The following is an 8,272-nucleotide window of genomic DNA, read 5'->3' as shown; positions in this document are numbered from 1 at the left end:
GAACTACAAATTTAATAACTTTGAAGATTTTTTTAGGTTGAAACCTCTATAAGTACTTTTCACCTACCAATATCACCAATGCAAATTTTACGGGCTCCAGTGAGCTGGGGTTAACTTCAATCTCTTTGGCAATGACATTAGAGAAATGTAGAATCAACTGCTATTCTCTTACACCTGCCTCTTTTGTCTTTCCACACAATGTATGGATACGTCTATTGTAATATGGATACCTCTGTTTTCCATATTGATCAGTCCTCTCAAGGATTACAGGACGTCTACTCTTTTTTGTTGTTTTGGGGTTTTTTCGCAGCTTTGGGGTTACTGCTACAGTACTTTTGGTTAAGAAATAAGAGAGCAGGGTGCTGCAAATGAATGTTTTAAGGTTGCTTAAGGAATCACTGGCAACGGTGTCAGCAAAAACAGGTTTAATATAAATGCAATAGCACAACAAAGCTCATAGGCAAGGTTCACTCTACTTAAAGCACACAGACAAAAGCAAACCAAAAATCTAAAATAAATCAATCTAAACCAAAGTAAACCCAAAATCATCTATGTGGAGGCTGAGGGATAGGGCAAGGGGGTAGGTCAGAGAAGAAAAGAATAGGAAAGGGCAAGGAAAAAAAGGAATATGGAAGACCCTCCTGTTGGGTCACAAGGTTCAGAGTAGACTCTTGTGCTAAACTTGACAAACAGTTTTGGACCTAAAGGTCCAAAAGCACTTAACCTTAACTGCACTTAATATCTTAAGATAAACAACTTAGCAAGGGATTCATATAGAATTTACTACTATAGCATAACAGTAACTCACAGGCCTAACTTACTACAAACCTAAAATACTTAAGAATCTAGGGGAGAAACATTACTGGTACATTTGCTATGGCATATTCATGCTTGCATGCACACAGACATAAAGAGCCTGCACAAGGTATACACTTGAAAAATTGTCCTCGGATTCAGTGAAGTACTTCAGATGCCTTTGCATCTTTTCAACAAGCGAAGGGTTGAGTCTTGAGGAGTCAGGGTATCGGCCCAGGATCTGCTGTCATTGTTCAGTGATCATCCAAGTATAGCAAACTTGAGAGTTCTCTGGCTCTAGGGGGTGTCCCACTCAGAGGGACATTGCTGGTCACAGCTTGCTGCTCTCTGCAAGAGCTCAAGGGGTCTCAGTTTGGATCGCTGTTTATAGAGCTGCAAGAGAGTTGGCTTTAGTCATAGTAATTTTCCATCCTGGCTGCAATTCAGGTCAGTAACTTTCTTTGAAAATTTGATAATGAAAATATTATTCCATTTGGGTTGTTATTCAGGGAAGAAAAATAAGTTTTCAAGTCTGTTCATTAAAAAACAGGAGCTCGTTAGATAGCACTAGTTCCTGGGAACAGACAACATTTCTGATAATCATCAGAGGGACTTAGCCCAGGCACAGTTTACCAAGGCCAAGGCCTATTGAGCATTTCTCAGGTCACAGTGTGACCGGGGCTGGGGTGAGTTGTGTGTACACCACCAAATGGGGGAAAAATCTTGAGGTCATACACACCGGTTGACAGTGGTTTGCACATGGAGATATGTCAGCAAAGGTATAGTAATGACATAGTAAATGCAAGTAATAAAATGCTTAAGCCTGCAAGGAACATACATTTTGAGTATGTTGTAGGATCTCAATTTTCTGTAAATCCATAAAAGCAGTAAGACGTGGCTCTTTCCTGTGAAGTACAAAGTACAAGCATTATAAATACGATTATGTCTATTATGATCAATATATGCCATTGCTGTTTTGACAAGTTGTTTATCTATCAGATACATAAAGCCTAATATATATATATATTTAATTATCAGCAATAACATGTTTGAAGGGGCACACATTTATAATAATTTCTCATTTAATTTTAATAAATAAAACACTTCATTGCGTGTTCAGCTCTCTCAAAAGTCTTCACTTTAGAGCCTCTACCAAGGCATAGTAGTCAGAATTTTCTAGTCAGATTCGACAGATCGACTCTAAGGATCGTCTGTCATATTCAGTATCTGTAAAGGAGAGGGAGATGAGGGAACTGGAACATTAAGGAGGACAGACTATAATTTTCTTCATCTGATGGTTCATCTGTTTGCTATTTTGTTCGCTGCTGGGTTTGCTACTTCAAATTTCTGTATTTCAAAATGAAAGGAAAATCACTAGTCTTTACAGAAGAAATGAAATCAGGTTCCTTCCACATTTCTGGTCATTTGTGCCATAAGAGAGAAACTTTTTATACCAAATACCTATTTTTGTCCCTATTTCCTACAATGACTTTAGGATGTATACCTCTTTACAATACTAGAGAAGGAAAGAAGAAGATAGACCTTTCAGCATCTTTCAGAAATCATTCTTAGGTGCTCTGTAAACTTCCACACCTTCTGAATGATCACCACAGCCATCAAGATGTGACAGGTGATTGAAATAAAAAACATTTATAATTACGAAGGTTTCAGAAGATGAAATCCTTTCTGAAATTGTGTTTTCTAATTGTGTGAATTAAATCAACTCAATTTATAAGAAAAACAAGTATGGTGAGCGTTGAAACTAATGAAATATGATTTTGATTTGATGTGTGTCTTCTGGCTGCCTGGCTTTTTAACTGAATTAACCTGAAAGACTGGGCACGCGTTCTTCTGTTAACAGAAATTTAAAAATATGTATTTGCTTTCCTGAAAAAAGCTTCATAAAGTCTTTAATAAAATTTTGTCAGCCATTTGACATTAGAGGTTTTGATTTTCAGTCATAATTCCTCTGTTAGTAAAGCAGATGCTTTATGAATTAAATATGTTCATGTCTAAAGAATTTGCAATCACCTTCTCCCAGATGGTTTTTCTGATGTCTAGTAACCACTCAGGCCAGTCTGCTTTCTTTTTCATTTTACTTCCTTCTGCAGAAATATTAGCTCAATATGTCTTCCCAGCCAACTGCCTTTATAGAACACACAGGAATAATATCTCTGAGTTCTCTGTCTTTTTTGGTTTTATATATTTTTACATTTTTATTTTTATGTTTTATTTTAAATGTGGTATCAATCACTTCAACAAATCAAAAGTTTGCCACAAGCTGTTTGAAATTTGCACACATAAGGACTGTTATTACACAGATCTCATTATCTTAATAAAGTAAACTAAAAAGAGCAATAACCCTGAAGAAATTCTATCTTATACAGCTGCAGAGTATCTTTTGTGTGATTGAACAGCAGAGCTGAGCCTTCAGAAGTCCATGTTCTACTACTGCAAAATAAAGAAACAATTAATGTCCCTGGGCTGATCACTAGGAAAGGTCTTGTTATATTTTGCATTTGGTTTACACCAATATTTTCTAGTAATCAGGATATTGTCTAAGATCAGGAATTCACAGGAATTATTCCTGAATTAGACAAATTAACATGGTTAGATATTCCTAACATTGGACACAGCAGCAATTGCAATCCAAGAAAAGACAGCTAAGTCTTACCTCTGCACTCTGAAACACAATGAATATTGAGACAGACGTGGGTCTGTCCTTACACATTCATTTACTGGTAAAACTTCTATCTTATTTACGTCTCTTCAGTAGGATCTCTGAAGTACAAACCATGGTCAAAAACAATCAGCAGAAGCTGGACCATTACTCATAATCATAATCACTGGCTTGGTGGTATAAGACTTTCATACGAGGTTTCTTCTCTGGTCCATCCCATTTGGGCATTGCCAGGTTGGTTGCAATAGGACATTCGAATAGTGTGTGGACTGCCCTCCAGACTCCTGCATGCATGACAGCTCTGGCTTCCCCTGGCAAGTGTGGAGTGAGGGGGGAAAGTGATTATTTTGTCCCTGTTGGCCTGCCAAGAAGGTGCTGCCAGGTTGGAAAGCAGCTGTCTGTGACCTTGGACAGCTTTTATAGGGTGGGAGGTGGAAGAAGAGGCTTTTTCCTGTAGAAAATGCATTCACTGAATTTATCTGTCCTGAGGTGTTTATTATCATAGCTGCATCAGGAAGCACTTGCCAATGCCTGCACCTGGCCTCGAGATGGATCCTGCTGCCCAAAGCAAGCCTTCTCCTTCCCTCACTATGGAAATCCTTCATCCTTCTGCCTTGGATTTGCCCCAGCCCTGGTTTTCCTGAGTCTGTAGCAAGTGCTCTAACATAACAGTGTTGGGAGGACATTAACTTTAGAAGAACTGAAATAATAGTGAAAGAGCTGAGTCATGAGGGGAGATGTTAGGCAGGTTTGGGTAGAGGTGTGCATAAAAGGCAAATGAGCAGAAGCAGCAAGGCAGGGGGGAGCAAGTGAAAGGTGAAATTAAATGTTTGTGGAGATAAATGAAAGCAACTCTGTGTCCCCAGTAGTGAATTGTAGGGAGCTAAAGGAATTATAAGGAAATGCAGGCAGCAATTAAAAAAACCCCACGTGCCTGGGGGCAGTGGAAACCTGGCAGGGCAAGGCAGAGGGATGAGCGCCCTGGGGGTTAGGCTTCCCAAGTTGCTGAAAGCCATCCTGCAAACTGGGAGGGGAAGACATTGCCCTTAGTGGTGGGGTGGAAGCTCCAGGATCTGCTCCGTGGGGCCATCATGTCTGTCTGGCAATGGATGGGGGCCATGGTGGGGCGGGGGCAGCCAGGACAGGGCAGCTGGCAGAGGCAGATCAGGCTCAAAGCAAGTCAGGACAAGGAGCCGGTGCCATTGCTGAGGCAAGTGGAGGGTCTTCAGCCAAAATATCTAACTTTGGTTCTTACTAAAAGTGGAAAACACTTGAATAAAACTGTTTTGCTCAAGGAAAACGGAAAAGTAACCACCCTATCTCCTTTTCCTTCTTTATTTTGTCCATGCATTCCCCTGCCAGCAAACATGCCTATGGGAGATTGGTTGTGACCTACTCTTTATTCCACCGCCTTCATGGGAGAGCCTAGCTCGGGATGAACAGGCTGTGGGACTTGATCAAGTTGGGTATAAATAGCAACTGTTCTGGTTTGGGCTGCAATATATACTTTTTTCTTGGTATTAGAAAACAACCAAGCGTGCAGCCCAGTATGTGCTGTGGTCAACTGTTAGAGAAATGATTCCTTTGCTTAAGCTCACATGAAATGGTGAGAATTGAGGGGGTTTTATGGCTTTGAGGCACTAACCACCACAGAACAGCTCCTGGGATCTTCCATACCAGCATTGCAGAGCCTCTGCATTTTCTGGGACACACCAGCTTCTCCTGCCAGTCCCAATGCATGGGGACAAGACCCAGCTAGGCTTGCCGTAGTTGGAGGAAAAAGTTGATGTTTTCTGATAGAAAATATTTCTGAATTTAACCCTCAGGTGTCTCCACTGCTGCCTGCTTTCCTGGTGCCTTGGACCCCTCTTCCAAGTGTGTGGGTGAGGGATGGACACAGAGCTGGGAGCCAGCATGAGGGCTTGTGGGGTCTCGGTACTGTGTGTGTGGTTCTGCCCCAGAGCTGGCCTGCATCCTGGCTGGCTGGCTGAGCAGATGGAGGCTGTGGAGGGTGAAACATTGGGAGTTGCCACCCCAGCTGAAATTGGAACCAGGAAGGAGCTATCATTCTCCTTCATGTGCCTAGTGGTCTGGCAGGCACAGGGAAGCTAACAAAGCAATTGCTCCTGTCCTCTAGGTAGTCCTCAGCTTGCAGGTAAATTATGACCTAGAGGTGGTGCCCAGGCCCAGCACAGTGGGACAGGACAGCAAAACTGAAATGGAGGGGAGGGTGTGAATCACTGAGTGCTGTGGGCTGGCAGAGGCTGGGAAACTGGCTGGGATTCAGGGCGATGCTGCCCACAGCTGGTTGCTGCCTTGCCCCATCATCAGGTGTTAAGACATGCCTTGCTTCAAAGAAGCTGCAATAGAAAAATGCTTTTGCAGGTAAAAGAAACTGTCTTTGAACAAAGTCGGGGGGGGGGGGGGAAGTTACTGGCAAATGTGGCATAGAGCCTTATCTGTCCCTTGGAGAAATTTTTGTTTCAGAGAGGAACGACTTCCAGAGGAGAGGATAACCTGTGGCACTTCAGGCTCCTACTATTTTATTTGGTGGGTTTGTACCTAGAAAATGGAGACCTCATTCATGAGTTCAGCTGTTTTGGGAATTATGGACACATTTATGGACACAGCGATTTCCCAAGCTGTGGGTGCCCTCCCTGTCATAAAGCAGCACTTACAGCAGCCTTTTAGGAGTCCACTATGGAGTCTAATCCTCCCATACTCAGTAGCCAAAAAAAAAAAGAATTAGGTGGAGTGCCTGTTCTAGTCCTCCTGGTACCTCCTGTCTTTGTTCCCAGATAGCTAGAGCTCGCCCTCCCTGCTCAGCTTGACATCTGTGGGCAGGGAGCTCATTTGAAACAGCTCAAAACCAGCTGCTTCTTTACATCTCACTATTACAGCTTGGGAATGTGGGGAGAAAGAATGAGGGGGTAAGAAAAGCCCCTTCTAGGGTTTGGGGCTGATGTGACCCATGGCCAGGTCATACAGGAGCACAAGGAGGAAGAACAAATGCATGGACAAGGAGTCAAACCCACTTGTACAGGAGTACAGAAAGGAGAGGACCGAGCAGAGAAGAAGCCATGGCTGCTCCCCCAGGCTATAATCATTAAAGAATGTCCTGTTGTAAAAAACAAAATCGTCACACCAGCACAAGCCATGAAGCCAGGAGTTGATTTCCATTATATATCTATTTCTGGCTGCCACCTTTCCTCTAACTGGCAAAATGGAAGATAACTTGGACACCAATATTTTACACTCGCACCCCAAGGGCTTAATAGTCTTCCTCGGTTCTGCCCAGGTTCTGGCTTGCAGTGTCGTTTGTGCACACATGAAAGAGTAGCAGTGGAGAGCAGTCTGTGCTCTTGAGAAGTTGTGAAAGCCTGTCTTGACAAGCCTGTGGCAGGGTGGGTACAGGGGGACACGGTGATGTTGAAGGTGTGCCATGGGGTGTATGGGCAGTTAAACATGGATGGATGACAATGCTTTCCCCAGCTTGGCAAGGTGCTGCTCACTGTCATCTTGGAGCTGCAAGCAGGGGTCAGCAGTGGGGAAGTACACCAATATAATGATAAGGGACAGGCTGCCAGACCAGAGCAAGCACCCAGCAAGCACCCAGCCTCAGCTTGAAGGTGCTGTGAGATGGCCAGCATGGTGCTCGGGGCAAGACAGAGCTGTGAGAGATGCTCAGGGCAAGAAGCACCACAGAGGAGGACAGGAGGTGTTGACCCATTGTGCAAGGTAGGTACAATCACTTGCTTCTACCATACTGCTTCTTGCCAGCCTGTTAGCCCTGCAGCAGGGCCAGCTTGGTTTTCTTCCTTTCCAAGGGCATTAGGAAGGTACTGCCATTGAGAGCACCCTTTGCTCCCCTTCCCAGGAACCCTGGCTGTGGGATCAGGGTGGGTGGTTCCCCAGGGCTGTTGGCCCAGGGATGCAGCGGGCAGCGCTCATCTGCATCTGTGATGAATGCACTTGCTGGCCTTTCCTCCCACCTCCCTGAAAGCTATCAGTCGCTGGCCTGAGTCACCATGACAACATTCCAGGGTAAGAAGTGTCTGAGGAAGCCAGGACAAGTGGGGAGAGAGGGCAAGCTTCTAGTAGGAAAATGCCTTTAGTGATGAAGAGGTGCTGCTGCACACACAAAGTGTGCATACAAATATCCGAGTTCAACCATTCTTAAATTTTTGAAATCACTCTTAAACTAAGTAGTCCTCACCACATGCTGATGGCAGCACATCTTATTTTGGCAGCCTTCAGTGTGTGTTGGGTGCAGGTTCTCACATGGGCTCACCCTGTGACATGCCAAGCTAAGTGGCAACTCAGCCATGTCCTACAGCCACCTGCATCCAGAGGCCAGAAAAAGATGAATTCCACCCCTATGGCCATAACTGAACTGTAGGACATCAGCAATGCTCGAGTCATCTCTCTGGCTGCTTGTGGGACAATAAAAGAGTGAAGGAGATGGTCCTTGCTCCATTGAGCTGGTCCTATGCTGTAGCCCTTTAGTGGCTTCAACCTGCTTGGTGGATCTATCGCCAGATGAGGTGGTGAGGAGTGGAAGGTGGGCCAGCAAGTTCTCTCTGCCCACCCTGGTGTCCTGGGCTGCCTCTTGCCCCTTCCCTGCACCCGGCAAGGGGGTGCTGGAAGAAAAGACCAACCCTCATCTTGCTACAACCTCCTTTCAGGTAGTCGTAGAGAGTGATAAAGTGTCCCCTGAGCCTCCTTTTCTCCAGGCTAAACAATCCCAGCTCCCTCAGTCACTCATCATAAGACTTGTGCTCCTTTTGACCCTTCACC

General features: G+C 44.4%; 1 long non-coding RNA gene across 1 annotated transcript; it reads right to left on the bottom strand.

Moving 5' to 3' along the window:
* Positions 1–410: 410 nt before the first annotated feature.
* Positions 411–2,904, bottom strand: LOC113997576. The gene is made up of 3 exons (XR_003544150.2): positions 2,827–2,904; positions 1,634–1,700; positions 411–1,188 (listed from the first exon to the last, which is right to left on the bottom strand). It is a non-coding gene; the product is annotated as an uncharacterized LOC113997576 (long non-coding RNA).
* Positions 2,905–8,272: the final 5,368 nt, after the last annotated feature.

Source organism: Pipra filicauda, unplaced genomic scaffold (genome assembly GCF_003945595.2).
Source record: "Pipra filicauda isolate LSUMZ 115617 unplaced genomic scaffold, ASM394559v2 scaffold22_size4397567_pilon, whole genome shotgun sequence".
NCBI lineage: Eukaryota > Metazoa > Chordata > Aves > Passeriformes > Pipridae > Pipra > Pipra filicauda.
The sequence above is the reverse complement of the archived record's forward strand: the minus strand, read 5'-3'. Positions and strand labels throughout refer to the sequence as shown.